The sequence below is a fragment of the Nicotiana tomentosiformis genome, chromosome 12 (assembly GCF_000390325.3).
Source record: "Nicotiana tomentosiformis chromosome 12, ASM39032v3, whole genome shotgun sequence".
Lineage (NCBI taxonomy): Eukaryota > Viridiplantae > Streptophyta > Magnoliopsida > Solanales > Solanaceae > Nicotiana > Nicotiana tomentosiformis.
The window spans coordinates 125,252,453-125,273,325 of NC_090823.1; the positions used below are offsets into that span (position 1 = coordinate 125,252,453).

At 40.1% G+C, this 20,873-nt stretch overlaps 1 long non-coding RNA gene across 4 annotated transcripts; it reads left to right on the forward strand.

The window, feature by feature from the left end:
• The first annotated feature begins 988 nt into the window (after positions 1-988).
• LOC108948808 (uncharacterized) lies at positions 989-14,417 on the forward strand. 4 transcript variants are annotated; one of them, XR_011412531.1, is made up of 4 exons: positions 989-1,462; positions 4,916-4,983; positions 5,847-5,908; positions 6,421-14,417. It is a non-coding gene; the product is annotated as an uncharacterized lncRNA (long non-coding RNA). The 4 variants fall into 4 exon arrangements; XR_001973584.3 differs by lacking the exon at positions 5,847-5,908 and having other exon boundaries at positions 990-1,462; XR_011412530.1 differs by lacking the exon at positions 6,421-14,417 and having other exon boundaries at positions 990-1,462; positions 5,847-6,131.
• Positions 14,418-20,873: the final 6,456 nt, after the last annotated feature.

Consider the following 20,873-nt stretch of genomic DNA (forward strand, 5'->3'; position numbering starts at 1 on the left):
TACCCCAAGTTTCTTCATTACTTCTTTCTAGCACTCTCTTTATAATTCAAGTGCTTTAAGAGGTATAAGGATCAAAATAATTCAATTAATAACAAAAGGGGATATGCTTATAATGCGGGTGCCAAAAGAAAGGCTTATAGGCTCAAAAGGATAATTAAAGATGATTTTATTTGTGATAAGAAATAAAACTCAAAAAGATCAAAGAAATCCTAACATCACTTTTCAAACCGAGCAACACCTAGGATTTCGCTTCAATTCACATTCCGGGTAAGTTCTAGACTCAAATGCTATAACATGGACTATACAAAGAACTCACTTCACACATGGCACATGACTTACTAAGGACGTTCCCATTCATACTCTCAATTAAACAAGTATTCACACAGCCAAGAGATATATTAAGCATGAAGCACAAAGTGAACACAAGTCAAGCAACAGAGACATAGGAGTCATACTGTAAGCACGTAATTTTTGACCCGTCACGTTTTTGAGTTATTTTTAGTGTTTAAAATATTTATTTAACTTAACTTTAATTTTACGGAGTTTTAGTCATTTTTTACTTCAGATTACAATTTAAAAACACAAAAATATTTTTACCTTTAGTTTAAGGTCAATTAGTATATTTATGTTTATATTATTTTAATTTTACCATGACTTTAGCCTATTTTCTCTACTTTTTAATTTATTATAACATTTGAAAATACAAAAATAGTTTCACTTTTAATATTTAGTTTTATTTTAGTAGTTTAATTAAGAGTGATTTTTATATTTTTATAAAAATATTATATTATTTAGTCTTCTTAACCCAAATTTAAACCCAAAAGACATAGACCCAACCCAATTTTCCTAAAACCAGGCCAAAACCCCACGACCCATCAGCTTAACCCATGACCCGCACCAGTTAACCCAGCCCATCACCTTTTAATCCTGTCCCCCTATCTGACTTTAATCCTATGGCCAATATTAATTCCCCCAAACCAAAATAAAAGCCACATCTTCCATGAACCTAGGGAAGAAAAACGGCCAGACCCTCATCTTCCTAAAAATCGGCAGGGATTGAGAAAATCCCTAGCAACAGAAGAAGGACGATTCAAAAAGAATTTGATGGGTTTGACAACAGCAACCTAGTTGGGGCTTTCCAATATTCATTGGTTTACCTTACCATGAACAAATTGGATTAGGAGAGGAGTAGTATTTATATTCAATCCTAAAAGTCAAGAAAAGTAGTAGTTTCGGCAGTACAGTGACGCCAAATTGAATTCTAAGAGATCGTGTTCAGTTCGTCGGATTTCGGATCGCGTCGATTATTTGATTTTCCGGTAAGGTTCAATCCGTTGATGCCGTTCGAGGTTATTTTCATGGTCCACGGATCAATCTCCTGCTGCTGCGTTTTTCAGCCAGATTTCAATCGCCGGGTTCGTTGTAACTGAATTCTCGTTAATAGAAAGGAAAGCTTGCTGAGGTTAATTTTTCTTCACTAATCCTACTTGATTTCTATTTATGTTTTCTTATTTCTAATATCTGTTTTTGTTTCGATTGCTTCTTCGCTGTTTTGCTACGTAAGTAATTCATGAGTTATAGTTAAGTGAGTTCGAATGATTTCGCCTTCTTCGCTAGGAATCCAACTGGTTTTAGACTTGAAATATTACTGTATTAGCTAAGATAAAGAGGCGAGCATTATATTCTTCGTTGTTTACCATTTAACTCTTTGGTTTGCTTCTAAATGGTTGGTTGATTACTCTATTCAGTTAATTCCATGTATGTGATGGGTAGTTAATGAAGACAGAACATCAATTCATTAATTATAGAAGGATAAAGGAATGGACATTAGTTGGGTCGTGGGAGTGATTTTGGATGAGATAGGAATCTGGTTAATTGTGAATTAAACGGGTTTGAGCTTTGGTCACAGTCTACACATATGAATTGGGTTTAGTATTAATTTTACTTTTATTTCATCATTTTGATCGCTAGTAGCATGTTTAGGCCGATCACATTTGGGTAGGCAAACCTTTAGGACGTTCGTATTTCAGTTTCTTTTGAGGTGAGATGTCGCCCCTTTAGTCAATTAATGCATCAGGGGAATGTCCCGAAGAGTTTGTATATATTTTTATCCGGGGTATGCTCAGAAGTGAATGTAAATGGAGGCCGAGGCTAGATCGTGTAGGAAGCATAGTGTAGGATAGATTAGAACTCTTAGCATATTTTCTCTTAGCACTTTATTTTCTTTTCTCTTATTTTTCTTTTATTAGGTAGGGACGACCTCGAGCCTCTTTTGTGTTTATTTTTCTTTTTCTGTGTTTTGACCTCAATTCGAATATTTTAAAAGCCGACTTGATCATGTACGCAACCGTGACCTTCACGGGACTCAGGAAATGCCTAACACCTTTTTCCTGAGTCAAATGAACCCCCTTATCTAGAATCTCTGGTGCAGTTAGTTTTAGAGTCAAACATGTTTTAAAAGAAAAATTATTTTTAAACGGTGACCTGACACACCGAAACCAAATGCAGGTGGCGACTCTGAACAATCTTTTAAAACACAATCTTTTGTCACTTTTCAAATTGAAACCCTTTTGAGCTTTAAAAATCTTCTTTATATCTTTTTAAAGAGGGTTGAGTGTTTCCCCAGCAGAGTCGTCAAAGCTATCACACCCCTTTTTTTCCTCCTTAACAACCCCTTTAAAATAGTAAAGGTGATTTTAAAGCTCGAAAGGGTTATTCAATTTGAAAAGTGACAAGAGATTGTGTTTCAAAGGATTTTTCAGAGTCGCCACCTGACATTTGGTTTCGGTGTGCCAGGTCACCATTTTTTAAAATAATAATTTTTCTTTAGAACACATTTGACTCTAAAACTGCCTGCACCAGAAGTTCCAAGTAAGGGGGTTCATTTGACTCGAGGAGAAGGTGTTAGGCATTCTCCGAGTCTTGTAACTAGTACAGTTGCATACATGATCAAATTGGCTTTAAAGGATATTTGAATTGAGGTAAAAAAAATACACGAAAGAAAAATAAACACACAAGAGGCTCGAGGTTGTCCCCACCTAAATAAGAGAAAGTAAAATAAGATGAAAATACTAAATTCTATGATATGCTCACTCCACGATGTCCGTCACGGCCTCTAGTTACATTCACTTCGGGGCATTCCCCTGATAAAAATATTTATAAAGTCTATGGGGCATTCCCCTGAATATAAACTAAAGGGAACGGCCTCTCACTTCGAATAAAAGAAAAAAAAAGACCTAAAGTTTTCCTACCCGAGTGTTGTCGGCCTAAACATGCTACTAGCGAATTAATTAAACAAAGTAATAAAACGATTAAGGCTAGTTGTTATGCCAGATTCAGGGTTAAAGTACAACTATAACTTTTAATGTGATTGCCGATTATAGCGACCCGGCCGGTCGTTTTGAGAGTTAGAGCCCTGAACCTCTATTAACTGCTTTCCCCATATCTATTTCTGGTATTGTGACTTGTCGGGATGATTGGTTTTGAGTTTCGGAGTGTTTTGTGACACTTAGTCCCTAAATGAGAGCTTAAACCTTAGGATTTGGACCGTAGTTGGAACTGTGTGAAGACGACTCCGGAAATTCAAAGACGACTACAGAATGAAATTTCGTCGGTTACGTTAGCTCCGTTAGGTGATTTTGGGTGTAGGGGCGTATTCGGATTGTGTTTTGGAGGTTCGTAGCTCATTTAGGCTTGAAATGGCGAAAGTCGAATTTTTGGAGTTTTGGGCTGGTAGTGGAATTTTTGATATCGTGGTCGTTTTCCGATTCCGGAAGTTGGAGTGGGTTCGTAATGTTGATTATGACTTGTGCGCAAAATTTGAGATCAATCGGACGTGATTTGATAGGTTTCGGCTTCAGTTGTATAATTTTGAAATTTCAAGTTCTTTAAGTTTGAATTGGAGGGTGATTCGTGATTTTAGCGTTGTTTGATGTGATTTGAGAGCTCGACTAAGTTCGTATGATGTTTTAGGATTGGTTGGTATGTTTGGTCGAGGTCCCGGGGGCCTCGGGTGTGTTTCTGATGCTCAACGAGTCATCTTGGGACTTAGAGAAGTAGCAGATTTCTGGTGTTTTATTGCAGAAAAATCCTTCATCGCATTCGCGAGAGGTGCCTCGCGATCACGTAGAGCATATGGGAAAGGCAGCGAAGTTGTTCTTCGCGTTCGCGAAGTTGTTCTTCGCGTTCGCGATGTTGTTCCCGCGTTCGCGAAGGTGTGGGACCTTAAGCCTACGTGTTCGCGATATGGTCCTCGCGTTCGCGTAGAGGAACGAGGCAGAGGAAGCTTCGGGCATTAAGCTTACGCATTTGCGAAGAGGTTCCCGCGTTCGTGAAAGGTCCGTCAGTGGAAGGTACGCGTTCGCGAGAGTCCCCTCGCGTTCACGAAAGAGGAATTTTGGGCCAGTGGAAGATTGTTCATCGCGTTCACGATCGTGATGTCGCGTTCGCGAAGAAAAATGCACCTGGGCAGAATTTAAGGTTCAAAAACTAGGGTTGGGTTCATAACACAAAAATTTGATTGAGAGCTCGGTAGAAGGCGAAATTTGGAGAGATTTTCGGAGGAAGTTTTTGGGTAATGATTCCTAACTCCTTTATGTTTATATTCTACTAATCTATGGTTGATTGCATCATTTAATTTCGGATTTTGGGGTTGAAATTAGGAAAAATTTGGAAGAACTTCTCCAACAAAGATTTCGAGTTTTGAAAGGGGATTTGTGGTCGGATTTGAGAAATTTTTATATGGTTAGACTCGTGAGTGAATGAGTGTTCGTATTTTGTAATTTTTACCCGATTCGAGACGTGGGCCTAGGGAGACATTTTGGACATTTTTTCTAATTTCACGCTTTAGCTTCGAATTAATTAGCTAAATTGATTACTTTTAGTTATATTTACATTATGCAATTAATTTGAATAGATTCGGGCCATTTGGAGTCGGATACTCGTGGCAAGAACGTGATATCGAGTTGATTTGAGCGGTTCGAGGTAAGTTGCTTGCCTAATCTTGTGTTGGGGACTTTCCCTTAGGATGTTTGATATTAATTGATGTGTGAGCGCCGTGTACGTGAGGTGACGAGTACGTACACATGCTATTATTGCAAAAATCCCGTTTTTCCTTTCTAAATCATAAACTGTTTTTCCTTATTAAATTGCACTGATACGTTTAATTGTTAAACTTAGATTAGAGAAGCATGCTTACGTGTTTTAACTGCCTAATTGACATTCTGTGCATCATGCTTAATTAAGTCCCTATTTTCCTTATCTGTGTCCAGTATAAACTGTATAACTCGATGACTTACCTGCCATTTCATCTTGCATTGCATATTTAAATTGGGACTACGGACGTATTTCGGGAGATCTCCTTGTACTGCATATTTACTTTGGGACTAAGGACGTATTTCGGGAGATCCCCCTGTACTGCATATTTACTTTGGGACTACGGACGTATTCCGGGAGATCCCCCAGCACTGCATATTTACTTTGGGATTACAGACGTATTTCGGAGATCCCCCAGCAGTGCATATTTACTTTGGGACTACGAACGTATTCCGGGAGATCCCCCATGTACTGCATATTCATTTGGAACTACGGGACGGTATCCCGGGAGTTTCCCCACTATGTTTACCTTGTTCTGAGCCGAGGGCTCCCTTAACTGTTAAATTTTCAAGAATTTCTTTAACTGTGTTACCGTAAATTTTACTTATATATTTTACTGTTTAATTTATTATATTTACCCCGGTAGGGCCTTGACCTGACCTCGTCACTACTCAACCGAGGCTAGGCTTGACACTTACTAGGTACCATTGTGGTGTACTCATGCCCTTTCCTGCACATGTTTTCGGGTGCAGATCCAAGTGCGAGCTATCAGCCTCGGGGATAGTGCGTGTTGCCGATTTTAGGAGACTTCAAGGTACTACTGCTTGCGTTCGCAGATATTCGGAGTCCCCTTCTACTCCATTGCCTAGAGACTTTCTTTATTATCTTCAGACTTTTGTATAGAGCTACATAGATTATAGCAGCTTGTGACTTAGTGATATTCCGGGTCTTGAAAAAATATTTTGTATAGGCCGAGTGGTACTACTCTTGGCTATTCACAATATGTTGTTTATCTTTAAAATGTTGTGGTTTCTTTATATTTTTCGTAATATTAGGCTTACCTAGTCGTAAAGACTAGGTGCCATCACGACACCTTACAGAGGGTTAAATTTGGGGTCGTGACAAGTTGGTATCAGAGCATCTAGGTTCATAGGAGTCGCGAGTCACAAGCCGGTTTATTAGAGTTTCGCGGATCGGTGCGAAGACGTCCGTACTTATCTTCGGGAGGCTATTTAACTGTTAAGAACAATCTTATTCCTTTGATTTCCTTGTCATACGAGTTATTGACATCAAAATTCTAAAACTCTATTCTATTATTTCTCACAGATGGTGAGGACCCGTACCGGGAGGACCGACGATCAGGCACCTGAGCCCCCTACCAGAGCTGCCAGAGGCCGGGGTCGGGGTAGAGGACGACCACGCGGTGCAGCCCGAGCACCTGCGAGAGCTGCGTCAGAGGAGCCCCCAGTAGCTCCAGCTGGAGGGCCAGCACCGGAGATCCATATTGCTACTCCAGCCCTCCAGGAGACTTTAGCTCAGTTCTTGAGCATGTTCAACCCTCTGGCTCAGGCTGGAATATTTTCGATAGCTCCCGCTACATCTCAGGTCAGGGGAGGGGCACAGACTCCCGCAGCCCGCACTCCTGAGCAGAGGGTCCAGGTTGATCTGGCCCCATAGTATATTCCTATGCCCCCAGTGGCTCCGGTTTAGCATGAGACCAGGGTAGCTGCTTGTGAGGCAGAGCAGCTCAAACTTGAGAGGTTCAAGAAGTACCACCCACCTACTTTCAGCGGACTAGCTTCAGATGATGCTCTGGGTTTTCTTGAGTAGTGTCATTGTATTCTCCGCACTATGGGCATTGTGGAGACGAGTGGGGTTTCTTTCACCACTTTCCAGCTGAGGGGAGCGGCATATTAGTGGTGGCGTGCCTATGAGCTCAATAGTCCGGACGAGGTAGCCTCACTCACTTGGACTCAGTTTTCAGAGATGTTCTTGCATGAGTATGTTTCTCAGAGCCTCAGGGATGCTTGACGCGCAGAGTTTGAGCAGCTGCGTCAGGGTGCTATGACTGTGTCGGAGTATACAGTCCGTCTCAGTGACTTAGCTCGCCATACACCGGCTCTGGTTGCTACAGTTAGAGAGAGGGTTCGTCGCTTCATTGAGGGACTCCACCCCAGTATTCAGACCAGTATGGCCTGGGAGTTGGAGATGGACATCACTTATCAACAGGCAGAGAGCATTGCCAGGAGAGTGGAGGGCATGCTTGCCCGGGACATAGAGGAGAGAGAGGCCAAGAGGTCTCGAGAGACTGGTCATTATTCAGGAGCTCGTGTACCAGCATCATGCTATGGTAGGGGTTTTGTGAGTCGCCCTGTTCATTCAGCTCTTCCAGCAGCCAGCGGTGTTCCAGCTCCTCCTAGACCTCAAGAGCCCTATTATGCACCGCCAATATCCAGTATGCCTCCTACTTGAGGTGCTATTATCGGCCGGTCCAGTAGGCCAGGTCCGAGTCAGTCTCAGCCGCCGCGCCCTCCGAGAGGTTGTTTTGAGTGTGGTGAAACTCGTCACCTGGTTAGAGATTACCCCAGGGCCAGGAGGGGTGCACCCTCATAGACTTATCAGCCTCCACGTGCTCCACCGGGTCCTCTGGCCATTCTTCCAGCACCAGCTGCCACCCCACCTCCTCAGCCAGCTCAAGGCGGAGGTCGGGGAGGTCGAGGTCGCCCTAGAGGGGGAGTCCAGGCCAGGTACTATGCCCTTCCAGCCCGTTCAGAGGTCGTCGCTTCAGATTCAGTCATCATAGGTATCGTCCCTGTCTGTCATAGGGATGCATCAGTATTATTTGACCCAGGCTCTATGTATTCATATGTGTCTTCTTATTTTGCTCCACATTTGGGGATATCTCGGGATTCTTTGAGTTCCCCTGTTTATGTATCTACTCCCGTGGGAGATTCTCTCGTTGTGAACCGCGTATATCGGTCGTGTTTGATTGCTCTTAGTGGTTTCGAGACCAGAGCCGATTTGTTATTACTCAGTATGGTAGATTTTGATGTTATCTTGGGCATGGACTGGTTGTCGCCCCATTATACTATTCTTGATTGTCACGCTAAGACCGTGACACTGACTATGCCAGGTTTGCCGAGATTAGAGTGGAGAGGTACCTTAGAGTATACTCCCCGCAGGGTCATTTCATTTCTTAAGGCTCAGCGAATGGTTGAGAAGGGGTGTGATGCGTATTTGGCCTATCTGAGAGATGTTAGTATTGATACCCCTACAGTCGAGTCAGTTCCAGTAGTGAGGGACTTTCCATATGTGTTTCCAGCTGACCTTCCGGGCATGCCGCCCGACTGAAATATTGATTTTGGCATTGATTTGTTGCCGGACACTCAGCCCATATTTATTCCTCCTTACCGTATGGATCCTCCTGAGTTGAAGGAGTTGAAGGAGCAGTTGCAGGAGTTGCTTGATAAGGGTTTCATTAGGCCCAGTGTATCACCTTAGGGTGCTCCGGTCTTATTTGTGAAGAAGAAGGATGGTTCTATGCGTATATATATTGATTATCAGCAATTGAACAAGGTTACAGTGAAGAACATGTATCCTTTGCCTCGCATCGATGATTTATTTAATCAATTACAGGGTGCAAGGTGTTTTCCAAGAATGACTTGCGTTCTGGCTATCATCAGTTGAAGATTCGGGAGTCGGACAACCCGAAGACTGCTTTTAGGACCAGATATGGTCACTATGAGTTTCTTGTCATGTCATTTGGGCTGACCAATGCCCCAGCAGCCTTTATGCATTTGATGCACAGTGTGTTCAAGCCTTATCTTGATTCCTTCGTCATTATGTTTATTGACGACATCTTGGTATATTCTCGGTCTCGGGAAGATCATGAGTGGCACCTGATGAACGTGCTTCAGACTTTGAGGGAGAAGAAATTATATGCAAAATTTTCTAAGTGTGAATTCTGGCTTGATTCAGTGACATTCTTGGGCCACATAGTGTCTTGTGATGAGATCAAGGTAGATCCGAAGAAGGTGGAGGCAGTGCAGAGTTGGCCTAGACCGTCATCATTTGCGGAGATCTGCAGTTTCCTTGGTTTGGCGGGGGTATTACTGTCGCTTTGTGAAGGGATTTTCATCTATTGCGGCACCTATGACCAGATTGACCCAGAAGGGTGCTCCGTTCAGGTGGATCGAGGAGTGTGAGGAGAGCTTTCGGAAGCTCAAGACAGCTTTGACTACAGCCCCAGTATTAGTATTGCCTACAGGTTCGGGGTCCTACACTGTCTATTGTGATGCCTCGAGGATTGGCCTTGGAGCGGTATTGATGCAGGATGGTAGGGTGATTGCCTACACGTCTAGATAGTTGAAGGTGCATGAGAAGAATTATCCGGTTCATGATCTCGAGTTAGCAGCTATGTTTCATGCCCTGAAGATCCGGCGTCATTATTTGTACGGTGTTCCCTGTGAGATTTACACTGACCACCGGAGTTTGCAGTACTTGTCCAGGCAGAAGGACCTTAATTTGCGTCAGCGGAGGTGGTTGGAGCTACTTAAAGACTATGATATCACTATATTATACCACCCGGGGAAGGCCAATGTAGTGGCCGACGCCTTGAGTTGCCGGGCAGAGAGTTTGGGGAGTTTGGCATATCTTCCGGCAGCTGAGAGGCCCTTAGCCTTGGATTTTCAGGCCTTAGCCAGTCAGTTCGTGAGGTTGGATATTTCAGAGCCTAGCCGGGTATTAGCTTGTGTGGTTGCTCGGTCTTCTCTTTATGACCGTATCAGGGAGCGTCAGTATGATGACCCTCATCTTCTAGTTCTTCAGGACAAGGTCCGGCGAGGTGATGCCAGCGATGTAACTATAGGTGATGATGGTGTGATGAGGATGCAGGGTCGGATCTGTGTGCCCAATGTAGATGGGCTTCGGGAGTTGATTCTTGAGGAGGCCCACAGCTTGCGGTACTCCATTCATCCCGGTGCCGCGAAGATGTACCAGGATTTGAGACAGCACTACTGGTGGAGGAGGATGAAGAAGGATATAGTTGGGTTTGTAGCCAAGTGTCTCAACTGTCAGCAGGTCAAATATGAGCACCAGAGGCCGGGTGGATTACTTCAGAGGTTAGAGATCCCAGAGTGGAAATAGGAGCGGATCACCATGGACTTTGTAGTTGGACTTCCACGGACTTTGAGAAGGTTCGATGCTATTTGGGTGATCGTGGATCGGTTGACCAAGTCAGCTCATTTTATTCCAGTGTTGACCACTTATTCTTCTGAGAGGTTGGCTGAGATTTATATCAGAGAGATTGTCCACCTTCATGGTATTCCAGTATCCATCATTTCAGATAGAGATACACAGTTCACATCACAGTTTTGGAGGGCCGTACAGCAGGAGTTGGGTACTAGGGTGGAGCTGAGCACAACCTTTCACTCTCAAACGGACGGGCAGTCCGAACGCACGAGTCAGATTCTTGAGGATATGCTCTGTGCCTGTGTGATGGAGTTCGGAGGGTCATGTGACCAATACTTGCCACTTGCAGAGTTTGTTACAACAACAGTTACCAGTCCATCATTCAGATAGCACCGTATGAGGCTTTGTATGGTAAGCGGTACCGGTCCCTAGTGGGATGGTTTGAGCCGGGCGAGGCCCGATTGTTGGGCACAGATTTGGTCCAGGATGCCTTGGATAAGGTGAAGGTGATTCAGGAGAGACTTCGCATAGCTCAGTCCAGGCAGAAGAGTTATGCGGATCGGAAGGTTCGTGATTTGGCATTTATGGTTGGTGAGCGGGTCTTGCTTCTGGTATCGCCTATGAAGGGCATCATGAGATTCGGGAAGAAGGGTAAGCTGAGCCCGAGGTTCATTGGTCCTTTTGACATATTGTGGCGAGTTGGGGAGGTTGCTTATGAGCTTGCCTTGCCTCCCAGCCTAGCAGGAGTTCACCCGGTATTCCATGTGTCTATGCTCCGGAAGTATCACGGTGATCCGACTCATGTATTGGATTTCAGCTCAGTCCAGTTGGACAAAGATCGATCTTATGTTGAGGAGCCAGTAGCCATATTGGACAGGCAGGTCAGAAAGCTAAGATCAAAGAACATTACTTCCGTGAAGGTTCATTGGAGGGGACAGCCGGTCGAGGAGGCGACTTGGGAGACCGAGCAGGATATACGCAGCCATTATCCTCATCTTTTCACCGCTTCAGGTATGTCTCTATGCTCGTTCGAGGACGAACGATTGTTTTAAGAGGGGAAGGATGAAGCGACCCAGCCGGTCATTTTGAGAGTTAGAGCCCCGAACCCCTATTAACTGTTTTCCCCATATCTATTTATGCTATTGTGACTTGCCGGGATGATTGGTTTTGAGTTTCGGAGTGTTTTGGGACACTTAGTCCCTAAATGAGAGCTTAAGCCTCAGGATTTGGACCGTAGTCGGAACTGTATGAAGACGACTCCGGAATGGAATTTCGTCGGTTCCGTTAGCTCCATTAGGTGATTTTGGGTGTAGGGGCGTGTTTGGATTGTGTTTTGGAGGTTCGTAGCTCATTTAGGCTTGAAATGACGAAAGTCGAATTTTTGGAGTTTTGGGCCGGTAGTAGAATTTTTGACGAAAGTGGAGAATTTTTAACCACTTAAAAATTAAAAACTGATCCTATTCTCCAGGCGGGACTCCTGAACTCAAGAAAAGCCAAAGATTCCTCTCAACTAGGGAAAATTCCTAGGAGGTGTGATCTTCTCAATAGCCATTGCGTAAGCAGAATTGGGGGCAGTACACCTGAAAAATTCAAGCTTCCAAGCTTTGGTATGAACATAGCCTTCATCCCTATTTCAGACAAAGAAAACTTGTGAGTTTAAAACATGGTGGTTAGTTTGTGGCCTTGACTACAAGGGCAATTTCTCTTGCACTTGTCACGATCAACTATATTTTGACCACCTTAATGAAAATTCTGGCTCCGCCACTGACCTCATCGGCAACACGCTTGCTTTCTCAAAGGGCAATTTGGTCATTCTAGATATTCAGACGGAGACACGTGGGGTATTTTGCTAAACCAGCAGAAAAATTTCCATCTTGCCCGTTTAGCTGGAGCCTTTTTGTACCTATCACTTCTCTGGCCGTTGGTTAGCTTTGCACAGCTAAGCTATTTAGGTTTTGCTCCTCTTATTATTCTCTTATCGCTTGAGATAAAGTTTTCAGTAACATCCCACCTACAAATGGTGAAAATAGCACGAGCTAGCTAGATTTCGGATTGGTAATAGGTAACTGTTGTAAAATCATTAAAAAATAGCTATTATTTAACTGAAACACGAAAAGTTTCAGCATAATATGCTGGATTATGGAGCTCCTGCGTATAAACTTCCAGTATATTATGTTGGAACTCCAACACATTATGAAATTTCAGCACATTATGCTGGAATCTCATAAGTCAAAAATTCGAAATCTAATATATTATTCTGGAATTATCTGAATTTTAAAAGGTGTTTTTGTTCAGATTTCATCTTTGTATGAAAAAGTAGCTAAATTTTAATTATTTTTGAAACTATGACTATTTTTCAATTACCAGTTATAAATATAATTATTTCTGATTTTCACCCGAAAGTAATTTAAAAAAGGACCTCAAAACTAAATCTGAACCCTAAATAAGCAAGACTTTACATCCAGAAAATCAAACATTTAAAATTATTGAGATCAACCAAATGAATGAAGTGTTATCATAAACCTTCAACAAATCGAATTGAGAATCTAAACATAAATTCTAATTAAGCATGAACCACCAATTTCAGTAACTATTCTATTCGATGAAAGTTCATTAACTCCCTTGATTTCATAAACATCTCATTAAAAATGCAGTAAATTTCAATAGGACCTCAAACTAGACATAAAATCCTTGAATAAACATGAATTCATATTCAGAAAATTAAACTTCTTAAATTATTGAGACCTTGTGTTTGGAAAACCGTTTTCTTTAATTAACAAAAACAAAACGAGTAATCAATATTTGAATGTTAAAGATATGAACTGACCAGGTCAAAATATTTTTACGATTGAATCAAACCTTTTCTTGTTAAGTTAGGTAAACTTGGTTGTGCCATAGAAAATTACTTTTAACACCTAATTTTCTTCATCATATGAAGAAAGCATTAGTGCACAAACATTCCGCTATTGCCATTGCTAGCCTATGAGGGAAGAACTTGTGATTTTTTAATTGTTTTCAAAATTTATTTTTTAATATTAATTAACAATAAAATTGACCATATTAAATTTTACTATCTCTTCACATAAATACCCGTAACACATATTTCAACACTATTTATTCCAAGAAAAATGTAGAAAAAAATAATTAATTCATTCTTGAAATCTGAAAAAATCAGATATTTTCTACCACAAAAAAAGCCAAAATATCACTTACTATGGACTTGAGATAATATCAGACTAGAAAATTTCCCCCAATCTATATCTATATATCTATATAATTGAGAGACAATGGTAGGTGACGTGGCACTCCTCAAAAGCCAGGATTTGGGTTTATCTTTTTCCTCAGTTTTTTTAGTTTTCCTTGATATTTTCCAATTTAGGTGCTCTGAAAAATAAACCTGAAAAGTCACGCATTTACACCAACAAAATAGAAACTGGAACGTCGCATATTTCCACTTAAATTTCATTAATTGCCCTTCCTTTCTTACTTCTCTTTCTGCCAACGAAGGGTTAACCCCCATCTCTTTACCTTGTTGAAGAAATATCATTTTCTTCATTTTCACCCAGCCCCAAAAATCTATATATATGAAACTAGGACAAACATATGTAAAAATCTAATCTTTATTTAAGAGAGGTGATGTGGTATCTTCTGTAGTGTAGAAATCCTATTTATTTTTTCCCTCCTTTTATTTATTTTTTTCCTTTTACTTTTTCCATTTATCCTATTTTAAAAAGTCCAAACCCATAAGTCACACCTCTTTATGGGGATTATGAATTTCCAATTCCTTAAGCCCCAATCGTATAATGTGTTATAACCTGCATCTTTCTTTTTATATATTTTATTCCTGCCAATTGTGATCTCTCTCGCATTAGGAAGATGAAAAACGCGAGTGACATCTCGGCTTTGCTTTTGGCCAGACTAAAGAGGTATTGTGATTATCTTTTCATTCCGATAAGTTAATTCTTTGAATGATATTGAATAATCCAATTTCTATTCTGATGGGTTTCATATATGAAAACAAGAACAAGGTTGGTTACACTTCCCATCCAACCTATTTCGTTTACACTTTTTTTTAAATATTTATTCTTTATCTTAAATTTCATTATGTTATGCTACTAATTATTTTCCTCTTATTTTTCCTTCTCTCTGTATTTCTTTTCCGTAATAGATGTATACTTTTCCTGCTAATTAGTGGGAACTTTTTGCATGGTCAAAAGAAGCAAATTGCAGTTCATTAACGGTCACCACTTTTTGTAGCTTCTCGAGATAAGATAAGTTTCAAATTGATCAATGTCGACACGCAAAAACTAATATGCAATGTAAAGTCTTATTGTTTTAAATTAAATAATTTATCTTTGTGCCCCTTTAATATTTCTATTATTTTGTATATATCACTGTAAATTGCTTATCCAATTTTTCATTTGAATTATTGAAATATTAATATCTGATGTACAGAAAATATTTGAGGTAAAGGAAGGAACTCAAAGATTATAATTTTTAATATTGTAAGAATAAATATAAATATTGTCAGGATCGGTAAATCGGGTAGTGCGGAATTTAGCCAAACAATGTTATAATGACAATGACAAAGACAATGCAAGTTGATAATAACGGCAAATAAAGAAGATAAAGAAGACACAAATTTAACGTGGTTCGGTCAAGGTGACCTACGTCCACAAGCGGAGAGAAGCAATTTCACTATACCAACAAGAGTACAAAAGAGAGTACAAAATTAGAGTAGATACTCTAATTAGTCCCAAATACTCCAAGAGAATAACCTCACAAGATCACTCCAAATAAAGGGTTCACACAAGTGTTTCCCAACACTCACTCTCTTACAAAATACTCTATAATGAAATAAATGAAGAGAAAGAAAGACAAGAGTGAAAAGCTCTTGAATTGGTGTGTTTTCAAATGAGGAGATGCTCCTCTATTTATAACAAAAAATCCTTAGCCTAATAATGGATATTATGTCATGGCAAATGTCATGGTCCACAAATTTTGTTATAGTGGATATTATGTCATGGCAAATGTCATGAAAATGTGGCCCCCACTTGAGAAGAAGCCAAATTAATGTCATATTACAAATCTCCACCTTGGTCTAATTTCGGCTTATATATAGTAAATTTGCTCCACCTTCTCCGCAAAAACCCTAATGGGCAAAATCATTCTTCATAAATGCTAATCAAGTTCAGGCAAAACTTTAACTTGGACACTGGAAGAGGTTTTATGAACATGTCACCAGGATTGTCTCTAGTGTTGATCTTCTGAACAGAGACTTTTCCTTTAGCAATAGTTTCTCGGATGAAATGATACTTTATATCAATGTGCTTCGTCCTCTCATGATACACCTGATCTTTAGTCAAGTGAATGGCACTTTGACTATCATAGAAAATGGTAAGACCACTTTGGTGTGAACTAAGTTCTGCAAATAGACCCTTCAACTATAAGGCTTCTTTGATTGCCTCGGTCACTGCTGTATATTCTGCTTCGGTAGTAGATAAATCTACTACATGTTGTAATATAACTTTCCAACTAATAGCGCAACCACCAATGCAAAATACATAGCCTGACGGTGATCTTCTTTTGTCAAGATCACCTGCATAATCCGAGTCTACAAAACTAACCAAAGTGTTAGTATTTCTCCCAAACTCCAAACATGTGTTTGAAGTACCTCGCAAATATATGAGAATCCATTTCACAACCTGCCAATGTGCTTTATCAGGGCAAGCCATATATCGATTTACCACGCTTACTGCTTGTGAAATGTCTGGACGTGTACAGACCATTGCATACATAATACTGTCGGCTGTACTGGAATAATGAACATGTTCCATGTACCTATCTTCTTCCTTTGACTGTGGGCACTGAGCAACTGATAACTTAAAATGAGCAGCAAGAGGAGTACTAACTGGTTTAGCATCTTTCATGCCAAACCTCTCCAAGACTTTCTCCAAGTATTTCTTCTGGGCCAGGAATAGCCTGTTGGGTTTTCAATCTCTTTTGATCTCCATGCCAAGGATTTTCTTAGCTGCTCCCAAATCTTTCATCTCAAATTTATTTTTCAGCTGACTTTTCAAAAATTCAATTTCTGTTAAATCCTTAGCAACAAATAGCATGCCATCAACATAAAGTAATAAGTACACAAATGAACCATCATTTAACTTCCGGAAGTAAACGCAACTATCATACATGCTCCTCGAATAACCATGACCCAACATAAAGGAATCAAACCTTTTGTACCATTGTCTTGGAGACTGCTTTAATCCGTACAAGAATTTCTTCAACAAGCAAACATGATCTTCTTTTCCTTCAACTTCAAATCCTTCGAGTTGATGCATGCATATTTGTTCCTCAAGTTCGCGATGTAAGAAAGTTGTCCTAACATTAAGTTATTTTAATTTCAAATCATACATGGCAACGAAGGCAAACAAGACACGAATAGAGCTATATTTAACAATATGTGAGAAAATATCATTAAAATCAACTCCTTGTACCTGACTATAGCCCTTTGCAACTAATCGTGCCTTATACCTCACATCTTCAAACCCTGGAGTGCCATCCTTTTTCTTGAAGACCCATTTGCAACCAACAATTCTTTTTTTTGATGACGGCTTCACAAGAGACCAAGTACCATTCTTGTGGAGAGACTCAATTTCTTGATTCATTGTAATCAACCACTTGGCTGAGTCAGCACCAGAATTGCTTCTGAATATTTTGATGGTTCTCCAATTTCTTCAGTTTCCTGTGCAACTGAAAAGCAAATACAACATAATCTCCAAACCTTAATGGTTGTTTACCTTCTCTTTTTGGTCTATGTTTGGATATAGAATACTCCCCTTCTTCTGGTTCAACTTCAGGAGTCTCAACTTCAGGAATTTAATCTTCTGGCTCAACTTCAGGAGTTTCAACTGTATTTTGCTCCAAAGTTGATGAGCTTGGCTCAGAAGGAATGTCAATCTCAACCTCGACCTGCTTTTGCGTACTCTTTCCTCTATCTCTATTACAAGAGCTAGATGACTCTTTTCTAGAATGTAACATTGAGGATTCATCAAAGGTTACATCTCTGCTAATTATAAATTTTGGTGTCGTGGGATCAGGACACCATAGTCGGTATCCTTTCACCCCAAATGCATACCCAAGGAAAATGCACCTTTTAGCCCTTGGCTCTAATTTTCCGTCATTTACATGTATGTATGCAGGGCAACCAAATATCTTTAAATCAGAATAATTAGCAGGAGTACCTGACCACATTTCCTCTGGAGTCGTAAAGTTCAAAGGTGCAAAAGGAGCTCGATTGACAATATAACAAGCTGTAGAGATAGTTTCTGCCCAAAAGGCGTTTGTGTCAACCCAGTATTTGAAATCATGCAACGAGCCATTTCCTACATTCTTGCAAAATTCGTTGAATTCATCATTACAAAATTCTAAGCCATTATCCGTTCTAAGCCGCTTAACCTGTTTTCCTGTTTTCTTCTCAATCAAAACTTTCCATTGTTTGAAATTTAAGAAAACATCACTTTTATTTTGCAGGAAATAAACCCAAACTTTTCTTGAATAATCATCAATGAAAGTTAATATATACCTGGCACCACCTTTTGATGGGGTACATGAAGGACCCAAAAAATCTGAATGAATGTAATCCAAAATACCTTTTGTTCAATGAATCGCTGGAGATTTGAAGCTGACTTTTTTCTGCTTTCCGAACACAAATTGTTCACAGAACTCCATATTTTCAGTACTTTAGCCACATAAGAGACCTTTTTTGCTGAGGATGGAAAGACTTTTTTCACTCATATGCCCCAATCGCATATGCCACAATTTGGTGATGTCAGAATCTGATTTATCTAATATTGAAACTGCAGCAGCACCTGTAACAGTAGATCCCAATAGAGTATACAATGTACCAGATCTGTGTGCTTTCATGATCACAAGAGGACCATGAGAAACTTTCAGAACTCCACCTTCACCTGTGTACTTACACCCAAGAGATTCTAGATTGCCCAAAGAGATGAGATTTCTCTTCAAGTCAGGAACATGTCTAACATCGATAAGAGTTCTCACCATACCATCGTGCATTTTGATTCGGACTGTACCTTTTCCAATAACTTTGCAGGCAACATTGTTGCCCATCAAGACAACTCCACCTCTAATAGATTCATATGTGGTAAATAAATCCCGATTGGAAAATATATGTTAAGAACAACCCGAATCTAAAATCCACTCATTGTTAGATTTGAAACTATTATTAATTGCTCAAAACATAGTCCCCTCAGTCTCATCAGCAACTACACTTGCTTCAGGTGTCAGCATTTTTGTGTTCATTTTCCTTTTATGTATGTTTTTCTTTGTTTTTCAATTTAAAACATTTAGAAATAATGTGACCTTTCTTATGACAATATTTGCATATCATATTTCTGTATCTGGATTTTGACCTTGATTTGGGTCTCTCACTACTTGAATCTTTTTTATTGGATCTACCTCTTATGAATAAGCCTTCCCCTTGGTCCCACTAGTTTTCCCAGTAATATCTCTATCAATTTATTCTTTTGATTTCAAAATAGATTTAATATCTTTATAAGAGATATTATCCTTTCCATAAAGCACAGTATCTCTTATATGTTTAAACGATTGAGGTAAGGAAATAAGCAATAACACAACTTGTTCCTGATATTTGATTTTACTATCTATGTTACTTAAATCCATAAGAAGAGAATTAAAAGTATCAAGATGTGTAAGTATAGAGGTACTTTCATCCATACGAAATGTGTAGAGTTTTTGCTTTAGGTAAATCATGTTTTCTACTGTTCTTTTCATATATAAGGTTTTCAGCTTTTCCCATATGCCTTTGTCATGACCCAAAATTCGACTAGTCGTGATGACACCTAACCCAACCCGCTAGGTAAGCAAATTAACCACTAACCAATTCCAATAACAATTAATAAAGCGATTAAGTAAAGAAATATCTGAATTTTATACAATCTCCAAGGACTGGTAGTACAAATCATGAGCTTCTAAGAATAGAGTTTACAAAGATGAAATGAAGTAAATACACCATTTGTTTGAAAAATACATTAATAGAGTTTTATATATCTAAGGCTTCCATGAACAAGAGGCAGCTACAACGTCAGCAGTCAATATCCGCACGCAAGACGCAGAAGTGTAGTATGAGTACAACTGACCACATGTACTCAATAAGTAACAAACCTAACCTTAGGTCGAAAGTAGTGACGAGCTAACATAAAGGTCGGGCCCAACACCAATATTCCACAATAGTTCATAACAACATAGTACAAGTAACAAAAGAGGTATCTCAGAAATAAAATGCTCTGTTTGTTCACAGTTCTAGAAAAATAGGCATTTCTTTTCAAGTATCTCAGTGAAAACCCAAATTTTTTACCGAAAAAGCCAAATTACGAGTAAGTTTGAAAACTGTGATTTTTCCCAAATATCCTTTCAACAATAAAAAAGATGTTTCATTTTCCTTTCATATAACAAATGTAAAATGTCTCTCTATGCCCATATGTCAAGATGTATGAGAAGTCATAAATGACGTGATACTATATAACATGAGGAAAAATACATCTATATGCCTGTATGTTAAGTGTGCATGCCAAATGCGATGCAAATCAATGATAAGGATCATATGCATACTCTCAGAGTATCGATTCACTCAGTCCTCCCAATAACTCAACACTCGGCACTCGGCACTCAGTAGGTACCTGCGCTCACTGGGGGTGTGCAGACTCCGGAGGGGCTCCTATAACCCAAGCGCTATAATCCGCATGGATAACTCACGTGCTGCACGGACAACTCACGTGCCATAATATCAATATCTGGAATCGCACGGACAACTCACGTGCTGCACGAACAACTCATGTGCTATAGTAAGCCAATCTGGCCTACTATGGTGTGCAGTCTGATCCCATAATCATCCTCACAATCAGGCCCCTCGGCCTCACTCAATGATCAATCTCTACAGTCTCCCGGGCTCACAATGTCATGATACTAGCCCGAAAACAATGATATGATGCATCAATAAATAACAACAGAGACTGAGATATGATATGAATATGAATGCGTATGACTGAGTATGTAATGCAATGAAAACAGATTACTCAACAATAGAAATGACCTCACTGGGTCCCTACAGGATAAGCATGTAGCCTAGACATGGCTTCTAACATAATCACAGTTTGATAACTCTAGTACGTAGAAATTTCATGAATTCAAACAAGTTCAGGTAACTACACCGTACCACAAAAATAACGAAAATCACAGTTCACACGGTGCACGCCCGTCACCTAGCATGTGCTTCACCTCAAAACCAAACACATAACATGTATATTCATGGTTCATCATATCCTCACCTCCAAGATTAGAAGAGTTACTTACCTCGAACAAGCCAATACCAATGCCGAGCAAGCCAAGCGATGCTCCAAAGATGCCATTCCGCGCGTTCCGACCTACGAACGGCTCGAAACTAACCAAAACAATTCAAATACATCAAACTATGCTAAAGGAACCAATCCCGATCGAAAAAGATCAAATCTTGAATCAAAAGCCCAAAATTGGCCCGCACCTCGGAA